Source organism: Rhyacophila brunnea, unplaced genomic scaffold (genome assembly GCF_057557595.1).
Source record: "Rhyacophila brunnea isolate RB1 unplaced genomic scaffold, BYU_Rbru_1.0 scaffold_19, whole genome shotgun sequence".
Taxonomy (NCBI): domain Eukaryota; kingdom Metazoa; phylum Arthropoda; class Insecta; order Trichoptera; family Rhyacophilidae; genus Rhyacophila; species Rhyacophila brunnea.
The window spans coordinates 33,111,586-33,137,429 of record NW_028232848.1 but is presented as its reverse complement, the minus strand read 5'-3'; the positions used below and the strand labels follow the sequence as shown (position 1 = coordinate 33,137,429).

General features: G+C 34.1%; 1 protein-coding gene across 1 annotated transcript in view; it reads left to right on the top strand.

The window, feature by feature from the left end:
• The window catches only part of LOC147072911 (zwei Ig domain protein zig-8-like), a 268,289-nt gene that overhangs the window by 49,948 nt on the left and 192,497 nt on the right, over nt 1–25,844 (top strand). The window lies entirely within an intron of this gene.

Here is a 25,844-nt window from a genome sequence, read left to right as displayed (position 1 = left end):
AGATCGTGGCTAGGCGATACGCGGATTGCGGATCGCGGGTGCAAATGACGCATTCGCCAAAGAAAATATAATTTGTCATATAAATCTAACATACGCCCATTTTATGTTCTGTTTATTGTTCAATTAGTAACAATAATAATATATTCATTGACATGTTTTCTTTTTAAAGTAAAAAAGTAACGTTTTTAGTCATCTTTACACGATTTAAGAATTAATACGCCCGTCGCCATCACGAAACAGTGACGTGTTTCCAGCTCGACGTCTCAGAACGCTCTCAGAATGCGAGCGAGTCCAAAATTTCGTCGCGCCTATAGTTGAAAATTATTTGAGTATGCTATGATGATCCGATAAAAATAGTGTACAAACTTTTTTAGTCATTCTTATTTATTTTCGTAGAATTACGCATGGTGATGGTTAGTTTTCATTATGCCCTGCCTTAACCAAACCAGAATAGATAAAAATATTACAGGTTTATTATTTGTAGTGTTATTAACGATTTCTCATCTAGATATACCAATATTAACGGTTAAATTGTGCATAAATTTACTTTTTACACAATTTTTTTGGACACATATCGATAAACAATTTTTTACTTAAACGTCAATTACACTATTTGCCTTTGCATACTCAATATTATAAAAGACATGTTGTCAATAAAATTTGTCGCATTGTTTTATACGTATTAATTTTATTCAAAGGCAAAATACTCAATTTTTCCTGGTATTTTACCCTATTCCTACTCTCAGCCCATCAGAATTTTGATAGCACGGTGTGCAGTTTCGATAGCGAAAGCTCAAAGAAAATCAACGTCAGAGCTTTCAAAGCTTCCGCGAAATAGCTCAATATTTCAAACTGCATGAGCAATATAATACATACATAAAAAGCTGTACACTCGTCGATGACTCAATTACTCACTTTTTACCTTTGAAAGTTCTCAAAGCTCTCGTTACGGCCTGTGTATAGTTCTAGTAACCACAACTGTAGTATGACTCGACTGTATCATTTCTTTTTATTATGACAAGATGAACATACTATCTTTGCTGTAAACGTTTGCTGTAAAAAACGCAAGTTGTTTTTTCAATGCAATTATAATTGATTTGAGAGTGGCTTGAAACTATTCCATGGAAAATAAATCGCGTCAGTGTGCTCAAATCCAGCGGTTACAGGGTCAAGTCGAGAGTAAGTTGTATTTTTTTCTTCTAAAATGCTTCTTTTCTATATGCATGCGATGTTTTCCAATGATGTATAATCAATATATAGAATTTTCAATTGTCAAATCTTGTGAATTATTCGTGGAATAAAAGAATAGTTAATTAAATGATTAGCAAGTGCAAGTACGTTATAAAAACAAAATATTTGCAGTGATCTGTGACGTCGGTTAGTAATTAAGGCATTTAATTGATACATAAAAAACCGATTCTTCTTCTTCTTCTTTCACCCTGTCACGTCCCAACGTTGGGGCATAGGGCAAGCACAAGTTGGCGCCACTTCCCTCGGTCCATCGCCAACTCCTGCGCCTCCCGCCATGTCAGACCTGCAGCACGTAGGTCGCTTTTGTAGCATCGCTGCAGGGTGAGGGAGGGCCGGCCACGGCGACGGAACCCTTGAGGCTGTGCCACAAGGGTACGAAGTGCCGCACTCTTTGGCGGCATCCGGAGTACATGTCCCAGCCACGTAAATCTTCTCTTCGTGATAACTTCAATCACCGAAGGCTGTTGTGTCTGCTCACGAACTCGGGTGTTTGTAACGCGGTCGTACCAATGTACCCCTAAAATTCGGCGGAGACATCGATTCTCAAAGCTCAAAAGCCGAGACTCTTGAAGCTTAGTAAGATGCCATGTCTCACAGCGATACAGGAGCACAGGTAGCACGCACGCGTTAAACAAACGACATTTGGTCCTCACAGAATACAGCCTTGACCTCCATGCGACTCCAAGTTGGTTGAACGCAGAGCCCGCCACACCCATGCGGATTCCAAGCTCACTAGAAATACCACCATCATCGGCAACCGTGGCACCCAAGTATATGAATCTGGACACCAGCTCGACGGGCAGACCAGAAACCCGAAACCCCAACATTATTAATGGATTTTGACAAGCATTCCATATAAGAATTACTAGTTAAAATCGTCACATTTCAGTACGATGCCCGTAGTTTAATTCGAAAAGCACACTGGCTTACAGTTTCAAGTCCCGTCGGGTGAAGTATTTTTCTTCTAAATGGATTTTTAATACGTGCATAAGCTGTTGTTAAATTATGTATTTTATTATGGTTTGGTTGAGGTAGAGTTTAATTGATTTTTAAAAACAATCAACGCTATCTGCAATTTCCGGTCTTAGTTCAATGAAAACAAATTCGTATGACTGACAAAGTTAAGTGTACACTAATTATTATTATTTCGGATCTAACAACATCCTACTTCCACTGTTCGTCACTGATATGAATTCAAATAAATCAAGATTTAATTACATTACACATTGAAAGATTACGAGATATTGAAAAATGAAAAGTAATTAACGTGTAAAGGAAAGCCTTTAAATTAAATAAATAAAATTGATTTGTTTAAATTGTATGAGAACTGTAGAGTTTCTCCCTTATGTTCGAAGCTTAAGAATGCTTTCATCTGTCAGTAGAGAGACTGGTCGATAATGTAACAATCGCCAATCACCGCTCTTGTCGCATCGCGAGGACCACTCGTGTGGCTGGTCCAATTAAGCCGAGCGAAACAAAGCGACTCGCATGCAGTGCTACTAGTGCACCGCGCCGTACGTGTCACGGCAATCCAATCCGGTGCACGAAACTATTTTATGACAGCAGCGTACGACACCTAGATATCGCGGACCTTGATGTTATAATATGTTCGCGATGAACTTTTAGGATAATTATTGATACTTCACTTCCCTTGGGTATATATTTGTCTCATAAAATAAATAACACTATTTTCAAATTAGGGGATGTAAGGTTTTAAGCATAAATAATTAAAAGATGAAAAGAACTTTTTTTATACTTACCACGTTTTTCAATTTTCTGTTGAATCATATAAACTTGACAATTATATGTATTAATAAATACTTTTTTTGTACTTGATAGAAATACTGAATAAATATAGAACACTGAAATTTCATAGTGATTTCCATAGTAACGCACATATATATTAATAGTTTATGGACCCCCTTAGCAACCAATAATAGTGTTTTACTTTTTACGAATTTTATTATAGTGTTAAAAGAATGCATTTTCATCGTTTTCTGATAGGTACATTCTAATTATTACTAATATTCTGGATTGGAACCGTTTCCTCGTGTCAAGCCTATCAGGCACCATAAGCGAGGGGTGCAAGACTAGTAAATGCGCTCCCTAAAGACATAGACATTTTCAATGATGTACTTTGCATTTTATTTTTGAAACTGTATTTTTCTGTATAAAATTGTATAAGTATTTTTCGTTCTCAAAAATTATATTTTTCTGTATTAAATTGTACTTAAGTATGTTTTGATTATTTTTTTTTTTTTGTTATTATTATTGTTATTATATATATATATTTCTTTTTCTATATTCTCTTCTCTCTTGTGAGGGTAATGTTTGACTTATAATGTAAATCTCATGTTGTGTACGTCTTGAATTTAGATTTGTTATGTCCACAATGTTTTGTATTCTTAAATAAATAAATAAATAAAAGTTTCAAATGTCTAGCTAGTCGGGAAGCTATTTAAAATCGATTATTGCAAGATTTGTATTGGACAAACAAGAATACGAGCTAATAAAAGCATGGTAAAATAGAGGTATTTCAACAAATTCGTTTACAAAGCAATGCAATAAAATATGCCGCGCGGCTTAAGCGTCGGCCTATAGCGTCGTGGGTCCCAGGTTCGAATCCTGGGTCTGGCAAGTACACATATTGTTTTTCAGTTTGTTTATGAGTCAGAGTATGGACATACTAGATTCAGCAAGTGGCTTACATCCATTTCTCGTAAAAACATAATCTGTTAATACAAACCTTTACTCCGTGGAGGCCCATATGATCCTATTAGGATCGGACATGGTCGGAATGAATGACATATTTTTTATTAATTAAAATATCACTATATAATTATTTGTTCATTAAATACTGAAGATAAAAAAGAAGAGTGTCAAATTGTTAAAATTTGGCTAGTTCTGTACGTCGGTTGATACAATTACGATAGTAATTCTTACATTTATCATGATAGTTATTGATTATAAAGCCGATCGCCTTTCGATTGGCGGAATTTGAAGTTCCTCAAATAAATGTTATTATTATAGTATATAATTCACATGAATCATTGATACACCGATAGCTTAAAGGATAGTACACTCGCCCGGAAAGTAAAAGATGTCAGTTGAAGTTTCACTCTGACCAACTTTTTTGTTAAATTTTTCAAAATGTTTTTTTTCCTATAATTAAAAAATACAATATAATAATAAATTATCTAAACCAAAAGGTCATAAGGGATATTTTGATAAACATATAAGTTATTTACTGGTTAAGATTGCTTAGAATGTCGCCTAAATCGTCACAAAAGTGTGTAAGAAAAAGTTATTCCATGGTGAAGTTATAACTACTTTTTGGTAGAGGTAGTTAATGAGAATTATATGATGTGAATTGACATTTAGCACAAAATCAACATAATATAATAATAATTATCAGGTTTTGTCTGCTTATATTCGTAAAGTGCTTAACACATATAAATATTTGCGTTTAAATGTGCCCAATATAGGTATATATAGTATAATTTCAACATCGCAATATTAGTAAAATATATTAAATAGTTCTAATGGATTGAAGCTCTGTACTATTCCATTTAAGTCGTTTTTTACGACCCGGGTTTCGCTTTTCGGCATCTGCAGGCGTCGTGCACACTCACCAAAGGTAAACACACGGTGACAACGAACACTCTTAACTCTACCTTATATAGTAAATCAATACAATAAAGTAGGTAAAAACTCCATTACCCACCTATCTAGTCAGAGGTCACAAAAAATACAATAAACAAATTATAGATAGTTGAAGTGTCAACTATATTTACTATATAAGGTAGAGTTAAGAATGTTCATTGTCAGTGTGTGTTTACCTTTGGTGAGTATACATGACGCCTGAAGATGCCAAAAGGCGAAACCTGGGTCACGACTTAAATGGAATAGTACAGAGCTTGAATCCATTAGAATTTAAAATCAAATTCCATCAAGTACTTTCGGTCGATAGTATTAATATATTAATATATTAAATAGTATTTTTATTTTATAAATAACTGGATCCAGTTTGAGTGAACGTAGACCACAAACAATATAATGAGAAAATTACAGAATGTAAAAATAAAAATAACTGGAACCTCCATGATCGAAACCACTTAAAAATTCGGTGTAACGGTTCGGGGTTCTGAAGATTTTGAATAAAGGTTTCCGGTCTGGTTCCGGTTTTAAAATAATTAACGGGTTCTCAGGGTTTCAGAGTTCGGTTCTGGTTCAATTTCCAGCCCTGATTTAAATGCCTCCAGATTTTGCTTTGTGTGCTTAGTGAACCATTTTTTACCGTCGACTATTAATTGTGGTCATTCCATCAAACGCCATGTCTGACGGCTAGGATAAATATTTCGTTTTAATTAAGCTTATGTTATTTTAGCTGTGATTCATTGCTTTCAAAATCTAATACAAAATGCCCGAATAACCGCAGATTAATCCTTTTATATGTTTTTACAATTCCTTGAAGCCTGAGTTTATAAAAGGTTTATACTAAAAGTGTCTGAATAAAGGAAATTCACAGAAACGCTTTTACGCCATTGGAGTGTTTTGTTAATTTAAAAAATGACCTTGATAACATGTGGCAGAAGTAAAATATAATAATTCTAATATATTATTACATAACTATTGTGTTTATTCAACAAATAATTCACAAGACTTAAGAATGTACATGAACATAAATAATTTTGCGAAACCCGAGAGATGCAGGAGTCTTACTTTAAAAAATAAGATTTCTATTGGTTATATAATATATTTTCTCGGAAGTAAGTGTTTTCAAAATTATGTATGTTCAATATCATTAGTAGGTAACTTTAAAATTTTCAAGAACTTAAGAATTCCTCGCGTAAGCACCGCGTTTGTTCATTATTTTGAATTTAATTTCAATTTATACATACCCCCCCCCCCAAAATCTCGTAATCGAATTGAATGTAGTTTTTAAGTAAATTGGCACTTTGAAAAACAGAACATGTTAATAATCGACTTATATTCAATACATAATATGTCCATTTTTATAGTTCACTCTGCACTATTTAAATACTCAGTGTTAGCGCTAGTGAAATCACTACATGCTAGTATCGTTAGACTTTTTTTGTGCTAATAAGCTGGTGTGTAATGCAATTAAATGAAGTATGTTTACTACAGAAGGAAAATAAAAATACGAGATATTATCACACTTTCACTGTCTTGCGAGTTACAATTTTGAATCTAAACTGCAGGGAAATAATTACAAGATAAAAATAACTTTTTATACACAACTTATACTTGATATGAAGTAAATAAAAAACAAACAAATATAGAATACTGAAATGTCATTTTGACATTTCATTTTGATTTCCATAGTAACGCACGTATATATTAATAATTTAGTTGCTAGGTCCATCCCCTTAGCAACCAATAATAGTCTCTTACTTTTTACAGATTTTTCTGAAATAACTTTCTATACATAACAGAAACATAACAGAACAGAAACTGAAAATGAATTCAATTATGCTTTAAGATGGCTAAAAGTATTAAAAGAATGCATTGGCATCGTGTTATGATGTATTCTAAAAGTTTAAAATGTCTAGCTAGTCGGGAAGTTAGTTAAAAATCGATTGCAAGATTTGTACTGGACAAACAAGAATACGAGCTAATAAAAACGTTGTAAAATATGACTATACATAGTTAATATCAGACTTATATCCGGATTAATAACTTCGGATAAATAAAAGCAAAACACAATACATGCCAGTTCTTTACAGTGCAACAGATGATAATAACACCTATATCATTGGCGGTGATGCTTTTAAAACAGTGGATTTAATAAATCTTTTTAAAATTTATTTGTTTATCTAGGGTCCTTTGTCACAAAGACTAATAACATGAGCGACGAAATAAAACGCCGGATTACCTTCGCCAACAGGTGCTATTTTTGTCTCCAAAAGCTTCTAAAGATCAAAGCGCTTTCAAGGAAAACCAAAACATCCTTAAATAAAACTCTCCTGCATCCGATAATAACATATGGATCAGAATGCTGGGCACCCAGCAAACAGAATGAGGGAATAATATGAATATCTTTGAGAGGAGAGTTTTGAGGGGGCTATTCAAGAAAGTGGCACTTGGAGGTCAAGGAATAATAAGAAGCTGTATAATACAATTTATGGGGGCGAAAAGATCACGTGACATATGCATATAATGTCGTAGGATATACCACCGAAGCGGGCTATGTACGCAACCCCCAATGGCAAGAGAAGTTCCTGGACGGCCGAAATTGAGATGGCTGGACTGCGGCACGGGAGACTTAAAAATGCTCGGTCAAATCAACTAGAGAGTGTCGGCGATGGATTGTCCAGGATGGAGGAAGTATTTAAAGTACGCCAAGACCCGACATGGGTTGTAGTGCCATAAATTTTAATGATGATGACATAACTAATGTATTTTCTGTAAGAATAATTTATCATTATTATTATTCTTTTAATCTTGTGTATATTTAATATTTAATAAGGAAATAATAATAAAAAATAGGACGCATTACTTATGGATTTTTCTGAAGAACGGCAACATAAATAATTTAGAGGAGAAATATCATTGGAAAAAATCGAATGCGGCGAATTCGTTATAAAATATATATTATACCTACGGTAATATTATTTAAATTTTAGAGTTCCGTTATGTTTCACAAAGTATAAAAGGGATCGCTGATTAAAATTAATTGGGTAACGCTAATGTAGAGAGGTATATCTGCTCTGTCTTTGAATGTAAATTGTGATAATATTGTTATTTGTTTGAACGGCAAGTATTCAATTTAGTAGAAAAATAGTTGACGTAACAAATTAAAATACTTACCCGTTTGATTAATTTGAATAAATTATCGATTAGCAAGTTATAATGACATTTATATTATGACCATGTGTTTGTCAAGAGTTTACAGTTATATTGAAGATTCAACTTATTACAATTTAGTTTTTTTTCAACTTAAATGATTTCAGTCAGGGCCGCCATAAGGGAAACGGCCGCTTGTGTGCGAAAAGATACCACCGTGTTAGAAATATTTGCCACTCAAATAATTAATATGTTGTTTATATTCAGACTGGCATCAAGTATCGTTTCACAAAATTGAATACACCAAAATAATATTAACATTTTCTCACGATGGCTGAGCGGTTTACGCGTCAGCTTATAATGTCGTTGGTCCCAGGTTCGGATCGTGGGTCTGTCAAATATACATATTGGTTTAGAGTATAGACCTAATATGTAGGCTAAGCAACTGGCTAACATCCATTTCTCGTAAAAAAAATCGGTACAAGTCTGCTTACTGGAAGCCAGGCAGAAACAGCGGGAATTTTCAAAGCCGATTTCGGAAAAAAATCATGAATTCAAAAATGATAACCTAACCTATAACAAATAATCCAGTATATCGGCTATTTTCAAAATTTGTTTGCCGCTGGCTTCAATAAACAAGAACCAAAAAATCCGTTAATACAAACCGTCACTCTGTGTAGGCCCAAATGGTCCAATTAGAATCAGACATGGTCAATAGAAAAAAGATATAGATAAAGATATAGAAGGTAACATTATTGTGCATAACTTACATGAGAATTTAAGCAACAATAAAGAGTTATAACATCAGGTTAAGTTAAATAAATAGATGTACCTAATGTTTATATATACCTAGAAATGCTACACAATGGTTTGCCGTCAAATTTAAATGATGATAACGCCGGAAAAAATATCATGCTGCCATTTTTTTCATAACACTCAATTAGTCATACTACTTTTCCAGTCAGTGCAATTGGCTTATTAAAAGTTGTATAGTTTTCAATTGATCTATGCTCCGGGTTTGGTTATAAAAGTTGATGGTATTAAAATATAATAATAATTTAAATTATTTGAATTCATTTCTGTAGACATACTAAATAGAAGAGAACATGTGAGCTGCAATCGCCCCATGGTTCGGCCACCCGTGTACGCCGCACACATTGCACAGAAAGATGCGGCGACCCTGATTTCATTAATGAATGAAAATAATTATAAAATGCAAATTTTATTTGAAACCTGAGACAAAACGTAGAATTTTTTTTCTGTTATTTTATTTCTGTTCGCTTTATTTTTGATCTTTCGCTTCTTAACGGATTAAAATAGTATACATCAGTATCTATATTGACCAGACCAATGGTAAACAAAACAATGGGGTAGGCATATTGTGCCTTTAATGTATGTCATCGCATATAAGTATTGAGAGAAATGAAAATGCAACAAAAAGTTATCTAATCAGGCACGCCATATTAATAGATCCCAGAATACTTATAATAGAATGAGATTATTAAGAAAATGTACAAAAATAGTGGATTGATTCCCATCACAAGGTAAGTAGCCCTAGCTAAAGGGAAATGGAGCAAGTTCACACTGTGTTACCTATGACTGGTGCCCTATTTTGTCGAGCTACCTTCGAGCAGAGATGGTATTGAGATTAAGATTAGACCAGACCGTGGGAAATAGGTTTTATATCCTCAGGAAGAGAAGTGATTCGCAGTTGATTCGATGATCCTGGAATTCAGGAGTATATTTCACACAATATAGTGGTAGAATGCCTCCCTAAATTCACTAGAACAACACAAAATAAATTTACAACTTGCAGAATCCTGGAGATCCTCGAACTTTGTAAGATTATACAGATTTTTTTAATGGAATTGGAGATATGGCTTAAAATGTATCCTCACTCAGAGGAGAAGATGCGATATGATTGCTTGTAGCAACCAAAGCCTCGGTAAAGTTAAAAAAAAAAGAAAAAAAAATACATAAATATTACAATATAGTATATCTACCATTATTTATACTTCTTGGAGATTATGCAAAGAAACTGGGAGTAAGTCTGTACAAAGGAGAGTTTCCCCAAGTGTATTTATCGCCGTGGAAGTACAATAACTCATTTAAAAATATACACAGAAATTTAATCGAAAAGAGGTCGCATGGTGGAATCCGGACTGGCTCCATGCTTACGACTAAGAATGTATTTCCATCACGTATAAATAGGAGCTCACTCCCCCCTCCCCAAATATGAAACTGTTATTTGGCATCAGCCCCTCAATATGAAGCCATGCTCCGTGGATCTTGCACAGTTTGTCACCGGACAGTTCGACTTTCTACATTCATAGTTGTCATTTTCAGTCACTATTAACTATTCCATTTAGAGCTTCCAAACCGGTTTTAACCGGATAACCGTAAGTTTTGAAAATGACCGAAAACCGGGTAATTTTACACGACTAACCAGTTTAAATCTTAGTATGTAGGTATTTGTATGAAAGAGGCAATTAAATAGTATGTAATAGAATATACATAATTTTGAAAACAGTTCTGAGAAAATATATTATAACCAATAGAAAAAATATTTTTTGAAAAAAGTAAGACACCCAGCAGGAATCGAACTTGCATCTCTCGGGTTTCGCGCCCATGCACATGGACCCATAGTTTATTGCGAACAATTTAAACTAACAGCTCTTAATACTCTCTGAAGCGCTTTCTAAATTGAGTTACTATTTTTTGGCGATCGGCTTTTTTATTTTAAATCAAAGTTACTTTAATTATTTTAATTACTAACCGACCCAAGATGTTTTGTTGTAACTTATTTGAATTTGCTAATAATTTTTAATTACTATTTTTTTATTCAACGAATAATTCATAAGATATAAGAATGTAACATTCTAATTATTGAACATGAAAATTGAAACTCTGTGAATTGATTCAGATGTCTCCATATTAGTGTTAGACGGATTATATTTAAAATTGACCGTTATCACTCCAAATGAACGACTGTCGAATACAACTAAACTATCTTATGTACTATGATTTATTTTATATTTATATTTTTTGAATGACGAATTGTCGTGTGACCTATCATCCATATCCTGTGTTCACTGAGGGAGACTCCGAAGACTTCTCTGATAAGTGATTCCCACCAAAGGCCTGCGCGTTAATGCCATAAATTTTTATATGATTCAGTTATCCGCTCCGAGTGAGATTGAATTTGAATTTATATTACTAGCAGCCTTTCTGCACCCCCGATCTCTTGCCCTTTGCCTTTTTCCACTTACCCCATCTACCCCCGGGCTGTCTCTAAGCTGCCACTGTTTATTTTAATAAAGGAATGAGACGAGATGATTCTAGGTAGGTAGGTAGGTACATCTTGTATTTGTTCCTGTTTGAAAAATAAATAAGGTATAAATGTCTCAATTTTTTACAAAAAAGGTTTTTCCTGTTTTAAATATTATTTACTCTTAAATTTTGATCGTAATGACAGTTTATTTACTTTGAAAGTAATTGTCGTACATAAGTAAATAAAATTTCCATCATAATATAATATCTAGGTACTTAGTATAAAGTAGAATTTTAACGACACATTTGCAATAAGGAAATATATGGTAAGGAACCGGGAGTTTGTTTTAGGTCAACCATGCACACATGGGTCAAATGTTAAGAAACCATGTTTCCTATGGTGTTTTAATAATTATTATAAAATGTTATCACGTTTACACTATTGAAATCATAATTTATTGATCTTCTCTTGAAGAAAAAATTTCAAAGATCGTAGGAATCTGTAAATATTATTACACCTTTTAAACATACATAATACAAAAATAAACTATTTGAACTGAATGGGACTTGAATTGAATTAAGATTAAATTCAAATGGATTTAACGTTTTGAGTCGTTTTAATAGTCATATATTATTATTAAAAAAATCGAGTTTTGAGAACCACCAGGGCACTGTTTTTTTGTAATTCGATTCGATTCGTGAGTGAGTCGATTTACATTTTTTTTTTAAATTGTATATAATACTCATAAGGCTGCAGACACACAGCACACTATGAGAAATAGTGCTCCCTGATTAGAAAGGCCATGGTGACAGAACTCACATTATTCATTGACAACTTTGTCAACGGTTTTCACATGGTTTATAATGACTTTTGATAACCAACTGTTTTTCTTTATAATATATTAATTAATGCCTTTAGAATCATCGAGTGCATTTATTTAACTCAAAAATGATAAAATTGCAAAATATGCTTTAAGTTCCGTCGGGTGCCGTATTTTTTTCTAAAATTTTAACATTTAAACTTAAGTTTATGATGTGTATTATTAGGTGGAAGATAATCATATCTGGGATTTAACGTAAATGTAATATTATGATAACAATCTTAGCTCTCAGTCTTTCAGACATTTTAAGTCTCGCTTACTATCTCGCCGAACTAAAAGCACTCTTTACAAGACACTTGTAAAGCCAGTGCTCACCTACGCATCGGAAACCTGGACATTAACTCTGCGAAATGAACGAGCCCTGAACATCTTTGAAAGAAAAATTCTCCGCCGTATATATGGACCGATCAGGGATGGCACCCATTGGAGGAGAAGATATAATGCTGAGCTCTACGGACTGTACGAAGATTGCAGCGCAGTTCAATCAATTAAGATTGGAAGACTGCGATGGCTAGGTCATGTGCACCGTATGAATGACAATGAACCGGCAAAGAGAGTGATGTCCAGCAATCCAATAGGACGTAGAAGAAGAGAGAGGCCAAAGATTCGCTGGTTAGATGGAGCTGCCAGTGACAGCCGTATTCTGGGGGTACCAAATTTGAAAGAGGCCACACTGGATAGGGACAGGTGGAGGGAGCTGTTGGAGGAGGCCAGGACCCACACTGGGTTGTCACGCCCCTGATGATGATGATGAATCTTAGCGTAAAATCTTTAGGCTCACGTTAGGACATGGGACTTACAGATGACCTGTACAACGTCATTGTACAGTACACTTCTGTTAGTCGTAAACAGTGAGATGAGCAGGTCATATATACATAAATAACCATGCCCTTGCTTTGTCATACAAGGCGGTTAAGAGGTTTAATTAAACTGGTGCAGTTAATTATGCCCATCCATTTATGTCTTTAATTTTTTATGCCCAGAATTACATATTTGTGTAGTGTTCTTGTGTTGTTTTGTTGTTTAGTATTTCGTTAGGTTTTTAGAGGTAAACTTCATGAATATGTTTTATACACAGAGTTCTTAGAGTCCGTCACTCCTTTTCTAATATTGGGCAGTCGTTGATGATATGCCATACAGTTCAGTTTTAGATATGTAGCCGTCACATGGACAATAGTTATCATCCCTCAATTTACTTTTTAGATAATATGCTCGCAGTTCTCCGTGGTCTATTAGTTCATGTGATGATTTTATGTTCTTGGCATGATGGCAGAGATTATGTTCGGATTACATGTCCACGTTATTGATCATGTCGCAGGTGTTGTTTCATAGCTCTATTATGTCTTCGTTTAATTTTTGTTTTACGTAACTTAGGGGGAAGTGTAGATAGATTGAAGGTATTTTAATCTGCTGTAGCTTGTTTAGCGTCATATTGAAAGAATAAGAGACAACAGACAAAATATATTGAATGTGTAAGATGGACTGGAATATTATTTAAAAGCCTATATAAACCAGTAGAGAAAACATAAAATTATGACTTGAGATGCAATGCCGTGTAAGAAGAATTTATTTATCCATAAAATGCATTTCCTCCACATACTGTATCGGCAACAATTACCACGTATAATCTTTCTTATTCCAGTTCCAGAAAGAAAGCTTGCAGCGTCAAAGCTCATTCCGTATCTCTAATTGTGGTTCGTTCCACTGGCGCATGCATTGTGCTCGGTCGTATTCCACAAGTTGAACGAATTCTCAGATGTACCAAACTTCCACTACGAGAACTATTTCGGGCGGATAAACTTTTACTATTCACCCATTCGGACTAGGCGCCGTTCATAATATTGTATACTTACGTTATTATAACACTAATATTAATTATCAATAAATAAGTCGGGCTTGATCCACTGTTGGATGCAGACCTATCCGTAGCTTCTTAAGCCGCATTTAGACCAAGCGAAGGAATATTTGTTCTTTCCCCACTTCAGCGAAATTCTCTTTGTTGAGCGAGCATAAGAATTTCGCTAGAGTGGGGGAAGAACAAACATTCGTTCGCTTGGTCTAAATGCGGTTTTACATTCCTCACGAGCGATAGTTCTTCACTGATACATATATCTACCAAAATTGGTGACTTGATCGATCCAACGGTCTTATGACGACCCTGTGGCTATTTAGTGGCCATTGGGTAGCACTACAGATTGCGTTTGTCCAGCAGTTATTAGTTCCATAACCATTTCATCAGTTTGGTGACCCCTATCAGCTACTCTTGTCTGTCCCCTTATTCGATAAGCGTTAAATAATGCGTTATTTAAAAAAACAGAAATTGGGACATGTGTGAAAATTCCATAATATTGTATTTACGTAGATTTACTAATAAAATTTTCTATTGATATTTATACTATCTAGGTATAAAGTCTAAGTGAAGTAAGTTTATATTATACGAAGACTAATTTATTAATAAATAATATTAAAATCGATGTGAATAAGCCATTGTAATATGCTTCGCAAAATGGTAATGCATCATACAGAGATTCCTATTGTCTGAGTTGACATGCCTATAATAATATAATGGGTACAGTTTACGTTTCTTGTAAATAGTCTGAAATCCTCTGTGTCATATTTTGTACAAGTGAATTTCCTCTTAAAATGTTTGCTGTACCTATTATTGGAGAGTAATATAACTTTTAGACGGGGAAAGTTTACCTTGTATTAAATGACACGTCAAAGGCGCGTTCAAATCACCAAATTTGAATGGCAAATTATTTTAAAACTTTTTGGTTCGGAACAAAGGAGGTAATTAATTAAGTTTTCGTTTGAATTTGTTTTGATGAAGAACATTATGCTTGTTTTTACGTTAGAATTCTTTTACATACATATAGCATTTTCAGGATGCATGAGCTTTCAAATGAGGTTAAATGTAAGTTGTACGTTTGCAGTTCATCGTGGGATACTTATTCGTGCACCGCATTACGTGAAACATGAGTTCGTATAACATTTTATCAAATGACGAGTTCTTCGTTCGACATTTCACCGTGGAATACATTTGTACGTATCTTACAAAATGAGGCGATAGTTTGCAAATAGTACTGTTACAATTAGATAAACCTTAACCTAACCTAACCTAACCTAGTAAAGATATCTCCACATGTTGTACCATACGTACAAATATACTCCACGGTGAAATGTTCAACGAAGAACTCGTCATTTGATCAAATGTTACACGAACTCATGTTTCACGTACTGCGGTGCACGAATAAGTGTCCTGCAGTGAACTTTTTACGTACAAATTTCCGGATACGTGCAAATGAAAGCCGCAAAGTAAGATTAGAGATAAATTTATTAACCGACTGGCACATCTAAACTCGTCCGTCTGCAGCATGTCCAATGGATAAGGAAACAGACAAGAGTACGCAATATGATAGAGGTCGCTAAGCAGATGAAATGGCAATAGGCTGGACACTCGGCGCGAGGACAACTGGACACTAAATGACCACCCACAGGGACTAAAACTTGCCGGATCGACGAGCTCGTAATGTTATGGAGATCTACGAGGCAGCGAGGAAATAGTGACCTAAAATAGTGAAGGGAGCTAGGGGAGATCTTCATCTATTAGTGTATCATCCCGATATTTTGATGTAACATTTTCATTAATATTATATTTTCACCATATTAATAATATTGCAATTTTCAAATGGCGTATAAATGGAAGCAACCTTTCTTAGTCCGGTGCATTTGCATGTAATAAAACGTTAAGGAGTCATCCATAAATGATTCAAACGATTTTTAGAAGTTTTTGGCTCCCCTATCATGACACTTAATCACGAAGTCTTTCAACCAGATCATTACGTCAAATTTTTGTGCCCCCCAATCCTTAAAAATACAAATTCGTTGAAAATGATTGATATCAGTATATAATGTTCTTACGGAGTATTTTTTTCTAAGAAGAAAATCATGTTTTTGTTTTCTTGGTTTTGTGAAGTCACAGTTTTTCCATCCCTTTCATCAAAATTGATATCATTATATTAAAACCCTTCCCTACGATCCTACCTTACGATGTAACGTCATAATATACAGAAGAACATTCAAACGCACAAGAAAACCAAAAAGAAAACTGCATTTATAATCATTTTCCACCACAGTACTGATATTAATTTGATAAAGACAGATTTATTCAAAGCTCTAATTCGTTTGATAAATTAACAGAAAACTTTCAGTTGAACTTTCGTTTTATGATTTAATTTAATTGGCGCAATCAGAGAATGTAATACTTAATTAGAATCATCGGGGCTCAAAATTATTAATGGATATTTTTTTAAAATTTAGTAATATTATTCTGAACAATCTCTACAAGTGGTTCGTTTCTAGCATTCAAAACTTTACATTTCATTGAGCTTAAGGGTGTCCTAGTCTGACCCTTTAAGCAAATATTAAACTAATAAAATTATCACACTGCAAAATTCCAGTGAATTTTGTTAATTGTATATTGAATATCGTATTTCAACATACTTACATTACATAACATTAATTTTTTAAAATCTTAAAAGTAACGTAAAATGTTTGCTGGCGCCATATGTCTAGACAGCGCGGACGATACAAATGGACACTAACGATCTTAAGAGCATACATCTTGAGAGCATACACGCACTCGTTGCCAATCGGAGAGAGGTAGTCGAGATGTGAGCACGTCAATTTGTTTTGTGATGGCGTCGGAGGAATATATTCTTAAATCGTGTAAAGTTGACTAAAAAACGTCACGCATGTGCTCGAAAAAAAACATGTCAATGAATATATTATTATTATTACTAATATAACAATATACATAATATAACATTACATGGAGGCATGTTGAATTTTTATGACAAATTATGTTTTGTTCCGCACGCGTCGTTTGCACAATCTGCGCGTCGCATAGTCACGATCTTTTTAGACCATGCCTCAGCCTAGCCTTAATAATTATGACCCTTAGGCCACGTGCTATCGATAAGCACTTTTGTTGTGACAAACAAAACAAAAATAAGTAGTAGCTATAGCTGTAACCCCTAAAATCGCTAGACGCAAAACGTGGAGTGTCTGGGTATGAAGAATGTACCCGGAAAAGTGCGAGGTCCATGGTGTAGGCGACAAGAAACCCCGCCGTAAAATATGTATATTGAATGTTTTCTCGTATTGGACCCCCCTCAAAACCATTTCTCTGTGTGCGCGCCTGGTCTTTCCAAAAATACATTATTATTGTTGACATTCTGTGATATATTATGCTATTGAAATATTTTTTTATACCTGCGCATCTATTCAAAGCACCTGCGCATCTGTACACAAGACTGCTTTCGGCCGTTACGGCAGCTATCTAGGGTAGATCTGTATCAAAGTATTATCACTTATTGTAACAATTACAATAAGTTAGTTGTAATTGTTACAGTAAGTTCTCTGTTTTAACAGCACCTCTTTTGGTTGTGGTAAATTTTAGAGCGAGATAGACAGTTTTGAATGTTTAAATGGCTAAATTATTGTAATTGTTACAATAAGTGCTAATATTTCGATACAGATTTTTTCTAGATAGCCACCGTAGCGGCTGAAAGCAGTCTTGTGTATAGAATAGATGCGCTGAACATGATTATAATATTATTTTATTCAGAAAAACTGTGCAATACCCATATGAAGAATTGTTTCAAAGTGCACCGATACATCTCAATCCAAGCTAGTAGCCTCTTAAAGAGCTTTCAACTAAATTTAACAAAAATATCCCGAAAGCTCCGCTAAGTCTCATTGAGAAATCAAACGCCTTTCCGGATTATTTCGTCCATTGTGGAGATATCGCCGCTTTATCTGGGCGTCTTAATTTTGATTCAATTAAATTTCATATCCTCCTCTCTATCCAGTTTAAAACTTTGCAAATTCAATTACTAGGGGATTTCCATAATCTGATTTTCCGTGTTTTACCTGTCCGCTAAAACTTTTTTCGTCAAGAGATCAAAACTTCCCGCGTTCAATGCGGAGATTTTTTTTTGTCAAATTGTTGGTAATTTATTCCTTTACCTGGACGCAATATCAGCTTGGGTATATTATATTAAAAATGCGAAAGAAATAAGCTGTCTTATAAATGAATTTCAAATGTAATATTTGCAACATTATTATTTTGAAGTTTTATTTGAAATATCTCGTTTTTTCTCACGCCCGCAAAAATACATTACATATTGCTGAAGCTTGAAAAATAGTATCCACTATAGTTATTAACGAATTAATTAATACAAGTTTATTCCCGTGAAATAGTTATTTTTTTATGTTTTTTCGCGTCCGTACTCAAAATTAATTCAGTTAAAAATAATATAATGTACTAGATGCTATTTAAGTATATGGCGCTTAGGGATTGCAATACCGGTATTTCAAAACTGGTATCTAAGTATTTTTTGGTACCGAAATATCGGTTTTAAAAATCAGACAATGCCGATATATTCGGTTTTGAAAGTGGATGTAAAATGTATTAATTAATAAAAAAAAAAGGTTTAACAGGACTGTAACCTGGTTTATTTACGTTGCCCCTCGACCTTGGTGATCAGTAAGGACACGTGCAGATTTGCGGAAAAAACATTTACGTAATATGTAGATATCTACTTCCCTTCCTAATTTTAAATTTATCCAAATATTTTCGCCAGTCGCCCGCGGGTTTTATAAGTTGTCAGGTCTATTTTTAGATGTAACTATCTAAAATTGTGTAACCTCTTATATATTATTATAATATGATAGAAATAATAATTCTATTATAATTGTCCGTGCTTAATTGTTTGATGTTTATCTACTTAATAAATATCGTATAGAATAATAGAGAAGTATATTTTTTTTTAACAAAAAAGTGAGCAATATTCTATTTGGTTTTAGGTACTTCTTACGGGATAGAAGTAATGAAATTGCTGAGTGTAAAAAGTTCAACAAAACAATAGGTGGAATTAGTGGAGCACACACATCCAATAACACTCCATAAAATAAGTTTATTGAAAGATCATTCGAAGAATAAAGTGCCAACAGCTCAACTTCTTCTTCCATCCTGTCATGCCCCAGTATTGGAGCATCGGGCAAGTACAAGTTCGCGCCACTTCCCTGACTCAGATCTGCTGCGCGTATATCACTTTTAGTTCGACTACATACTCTTGATACTATATTATACTACTGGTATTTGTAAACATCAGCATCCCTTTACTCTTTACCCATATTTTAAAAGTTACATGTATGTACTTATTTAGATATTTTTGCTATAAAATAATGATATTTTTAAGAGATTTTTATATCTATATCTTTATTGGTATCGTTTTTTTTATATTTTTCATGAATAACCGGTATGATAACGGTATTGATTTGGATCTACCGAAATACCGGCATTGGTATTTTCACTCGGTTTTGCAATCCCTGAATTGGCATTGCATTACCGCGTATCGAATATAATAAAATATTCTGTGAGGAAGACATGGCGTTTTGTTCAATGCGTGCGTACTGCTCTTTGTTTCTATATAACTGTGCAGTGCTGAAAGGTGGAGGTAGGCTGTTAAGATCTGACATAAATAGTGCACACTAAACTTTGACGGTCAAACGTATTTGTTTTCATTGAACTAAAACTTCAATGTGTAGATAGTGTTTGTTACTTTTGAAAATTCAATTAAACCCTACCTAATCCAAGCCATAGTATAAAATATTAAAAAAAATATTCGTTTATCTATAAAATATCTAAAATTTTGCCATCAAACTATACATAGTTTTAGATTTATTTAGATTCAAGACATTTTTTATCTCTTATACTTTGGTTTAGACAGGACTTTTATAAAACTAATCAACACCGTCTGTAAGTATTCTTAATTCAACGAAAACAAAATGTACTATTTTTGTTATATCGCCGCTAGCATACCTAAACTGTTATGGTTTGGTTTAGGCAGGGCTTAATTAATTAAAAAAAAAACGAATCTACAATATAACGAAAACAAATAAGTAGGAATGAAAAAGTGTGCATAATTTTATTGTATCGCCCAAAGTATACCAAAAATATTATGGTTTGCTTAGGCAGGGTTTAATTGATTTTTAAAAACTACCCAATATCTGTAAATGACTGTAGTCTTAGTTCAATAAAAACAAATACGCATGACTAACAAAGTTTAATGTGCACTATTTACGACGGATCTTAACAGCCTACCTCCACCCTTCGCTACTAACGAAATTTGAGAAGCGGCTTAGTTGCTTTACTATTATTAATTAATTTCGTTGTAATTATGTAGAGTGTAGGTTGTGTAAATTGGTAAAGCACATACGCCGAAGTCCCACCTGCATTATATTAATATATTTTTCAAGATTTTTTCTATGTGTTTCCAAATTGTGTATATTAAGTAAGTACCTAAGTACATATTATTGTAGTTTGGTGAGTGTCGTATTTTTCTGACAAAAGTAATTCAAAAATGAGTAATTTTTCTTCTTTTGGAGAAGTAGTAAAATATACAATGTTCTTATTATAATAACTTTTCCGTTGCATAAGAAGGAAAATGCAGTGATTTTTTTTGCTTCTATTCGTGAATACTCCAACGTCACGCGGAGTCAGAAGACAAACGGCTCTTGAGGAAAAATCTGAATAATAATTTACTACTTTTGACAATGGTGTGAGAATAAATTTTCACAAGGCGTTGAAAAGCTAAGGAATGATATAGTTACGAAAGCAAAGCGGCGGACTCTCAACTAAAAAATATTTTCCTACTTGGGACTCTGGTAACAAAACATAATTTCACATAATACAAGTCAAATTTATTAATGTGATTGTGACCATATAAACCATATAAATACGTAATCCTTACAAGTGAATGTTTTTTTACGCATTGAATCAGTGTGCACTATAAAATTATAAAATTGTTATATAATAATATTATCTTCTGTACATTTTTCGGTAGGTATATATATATCTTACTGCAGTGATCGCCAAACGGTCGCTCGCGAGCTACCGGTAGCTCGCGTAGGATATTTTATCATATTTATAGATTTGCCTCTCAAATTTTATTATTGGGTTCCGAAATGAAATATTTCTCGAATTGTTACATTGAAAAACTATGCAGCTTTATCGTCGAAAATTTTCTGTAGAATCTGAATGGCATTTCATCCCAATAGAAAAGTATCCAATTTTAGTTTGAATTGCGCTCAAAATGAAGGCATTGTTTTGTTCTAGGTACCTACTTATGTGAATCAACGTTTTCCACCATGAATGTGGTTAGAAGTAAATGTAGAAACAGACTTAAAGATGTACGTGTAGGAAAGTGAATGGCATTCTTTTCACCAATTATATTATTACAACGTTTTTATTAGCTCGTATTCTTGTTTGTCCGGTGCTTGTTTGTCCAGTACAAATCTTGCAATCGATTTTTAACTAACTTCCCGACTAGCTAGACATTTGAAACTTTTAGAATATATCAGAACACGATGCCAATGAATTCTTTTAATACTTATAGCCATCTTGAATTCATTTTCAGTTAATTCTGTTTTGTATGGAAAGTTATTTCAGAAAAATCCGTAAAAAGTAAAAGACTATTACTGGTTGCTAAGGGGGTGGTCCTAGCAACTTAATTATTAATATATACGTGCGTTACTATGGAAATCAATATGAAATGTCAAAATGACATTTCAGTATTATTTCTATCAAGTACAAATTTTTTTGATCGTTTAAATTGCCAGAAACCATCAATAAACATATAAAATATCATAGATAACTTATTTATCTTACCTTATTGAATCCTTTTTTTGCTTATTTATGTAATTTTTGTCCTCTGGAGGCAAATCGGTTGGTTTGGAACAACTGTAAACAACAACAAAAATCGCCATTAGTCAACAAATTTTGAATGTTGGAAAAACACGTAGAATTAACTAAATACTAGTTCAAACACATATAATTATATAGAATATTCATAATAATTCAATATTCTAAGCTTATAAAGTAATATATTGGCACATTATCAAGGGATTGGTAAATAATGAGAACATTCAAACTTTGCATTCGGAAATTTTGACAGTAAAGTTACGTGCACGAAGAAACACGCAAAAATTAATTTATATTGCCAGAAACCATAAATAATTATATAAAATATCATAGATAAATTATTTCTCTTACCTTATTGAATCCCTTTATTGCTTATTACTGTAATTTTCGTCTTCAAAATCAGTACATAATTCGGTAAAGTCACACGAGAGAATGATCAAAAATGGCGTCTCACAATAATAAAATTATGATTTTTATTTAATAATATCACGGAAGGTAAAACAAATATCGATATTTTATCTATACCAGTCGGTAACGAATTTTATAATCTAACAGAATATGTCAAATGTTTTCGTTGAAAATACATAGATGTCACAGTAAACATATTTATTTAAAAACGCGCAACAAAACGAGGATCCTCGCGCGCGGTACTCAGCGTAATTATTGATATAACGAGGATTCTCGTTTGCGGTACCGAGCGTGTTAAGCTAGTCAAGTCAAGTTTATATGTTTCAGCAGAAAATTTAAAAACGTTTTGAGTGTATAAAAGTTATTTTTATCTTGTAATTATTTTTACTTTTACTTACACTTATTTCAAGATATTTTTCAATTTGTATTTTATTTATAAATAATTTTAATAATAACTATCGAAAAAATGCCAATCTCGGGACCAGTCTCGGGATCCCGAGATCGTCAAATTGTAATCCCGAAATCCCGGGATCAAAATTTTTGCTCGGGATTGGATTCCCTAGTCATGATCTATCTCATTCATTCTAGAACTATTCAAGAATAATACCTGTTGGGTCACTACTGTGGTGTTCGATGTGTGGGTTGAGGATGATGATAATGAAGTCTACGATGTAGCAGGGTGAGATTTATTAGCAGCGTATCGGTACAATAGTATATTATACAATGATAGTACATATAATCTACTGAGATAGTTACGAGCTAGGTACTTGGATTCGAGAGACATTAAGATAAATTATTCTTCGTTATTGATACAATAAAAAGTAATACATTAACATTTAATTCTGGTACATAATCATATTGGACTAATTATAGAGTCAGCGTTTTAAATCGAGTAGCGCAATGAAATATTATTTATTATTACAGTCGTAAGAAAATATGATACCATGAAAAATGATTATTCGGCTAATACACCGTAATGCTATAATGTGCTGTGATATGATGTAATAATATACCGTATCTAATATTGCCAATCAACTTGCTGATCTAGCTAAGAGTTGTTTGCTGGAAATTGATTTGCTGGGAATATATTACTGCAGAGTAATTTGATACATTAAACAATAGATATCTGATCGCTATTATTCTGCAGCTACATACCCACTTACTTGGAAACCGTATAAATTCAAAACATTTAATTTACTTTCCTGCAGATCAATACTATATATTATTTCTGGGAAATGTTCTTACGACGTAAGGCATTACCATTGGTTCTTGGTGGTTCCTGTAACAATAGCATTAAATTTAATAAAACGCCTTTACTACGTAACACGGTGCAAATAATATATGGAATGGCTTAAGAATCTAAAATATCCGAGTTCAAAAAGTGCACACCGCTCTGTGACTAACATATCACCGATTAACTGCACATGTTTCAAATCTAATCCGCGGGAATTTTGTACGAAAACAAACGGCTCGCTCGTATTTTAAACGATTCACCAATCTGTCTTCGGATATGTTTTTCCTGCGGATGAAAAGTAGAATGCTGCATAACTAAAATGGTATATTTTAATGGATTTAATTTTCAAATAGTATTATCATTAAAAGGACTGAAAAGACTATTCACGGCTAAATGCCAGCCTATCCTATCGCATTTTACTACTATAGACCAACTAATATATCCAGTCTTCTACGTCATAATACTCCATACGTTAACACTGTTCCGTCACGTGGATTTTTTGCGCGCTGATACTATTACCTCACTTACTCTTTGCGTGTTAACTTGTGATAGCAGATAAGTACTGTATCTCTGGCACTACTGAGAGGAATTAAAAGCTTTCTTTTCTGTTTCTACTCCTCAAAATACTTCTACGTTCGAAATAATGCTCTTAGTTAGCTTCCGCAAAGATTTAGGCAGTTTAATGTTGATGAAACTTTACGGGATATCGAACACACTGAATTATAGGCGCGGGGTAAGTTAAGGTTTTAGTTCCAAAAATTACCGTGATGACATAGAAGACTTGGTATATAAGTCGCTCTGTACATAATATTTCCGACCATGTCCGATCCTAACAGGATCATATGGGTCTCCACAGAGTAGAGGTTTGTATTAACAGATTTTTGTTTTTTTTTTACGAAAAATGGATGTCAGCCACTTGCATAATAGTACATAATAGTTCCACCAATAAAATCGTCCCTGTTTTAATCAGGCGTATCACGAGACACTAAATTTTGATGTGAGGCATCTTTAGACTTGCCGACTCATACGTGGTGTAAATGAGAACTATGCGAACATTGGTAGCATTGACACGTGTGTCCCTGATAACTTTGAAATTGAGAGCATCAGTTATATTTGTTCTCCCAATGTGCACAGATAATATGCCATTAATAATTTCATTGGGGACGGCAATAATAAAATTGTGTTCAATTAAATTGCTTCGGATATCGATATATTCCACTTGCGTGAGCACGAGTTTAGGTGAACGATGTTTTATAAGTTTTTAAAGTATTTAAGTTTTAAATTCAAATTGATTTAATTTTTGTACCATTCCATTTGAGTCGCATTTTGCAGGCTTCGCCTTTCGACAACTTTATGCACTCACCAAACATAGCAAATGGAATAGTAAACTACTAAAATCAATTAGAATTAAAATTCAAATTCCATCAAGACAGTATCCACGGTCTATAAATACTCTACCTACAGTATCAGCTTCTTCTTCTTATTCTTCGGCCATAAATAACAAAAAAACGACATTGGGCTGAGTGTATATCATCATCATTATCATCAGCCGGGGTCAATCCACTGCTGGATGAAGGCCTCCCCAAGCTTTCTCCAACTCTCTTGGTCCTGTGTCGTTTGCTGCCACGTATTTCCGCCGAACTTTACCAGTTCGTCAATCCAGCGGCTTTTAGGGCGACCCTGTGGCCGTTTCGTGCCCCTTGGGTAACACTGGATGACGGCATTTGTCCAGCGGCCGTCCTTTCGGAGAGCAATGTGCCCCGCCCATCTCCATTTCAGCTGTTTGGCAACGTCTATTACATCGCGTACTCTTGTCTGCTTCCTAACCCATTCGTTTCTCTTACGGCCCTTTCGCGTGATGCCCAACATACACCTCTCCATGCCTCGCTGTGTGACTCTTAGTCTTTGGACATCTCTCGTGTTGAGGGTCCACGTCTCGCAGCCATACGTGAGCACGGGTAGCACACATTGGTTGGACACCCTACGCTTAAGACATAATGGTAGGTCACTCTTGAAGATACTATTCATACGTCCGAAAGCACTCCATCCCAGCTTTGTTCTTCGAGCAATTTCATCGTGCATGCTTCCGTCTATGGACACCTGCTGTCCGAGATATACGTAGCTGCTGACTTGCTCGAGTTGGGTGCCAGAAATATAATATATAATTATAAGCGTAGTTAGATAAGGATTCGTAGACATAAAATTACAGGACAGAACCACCCCT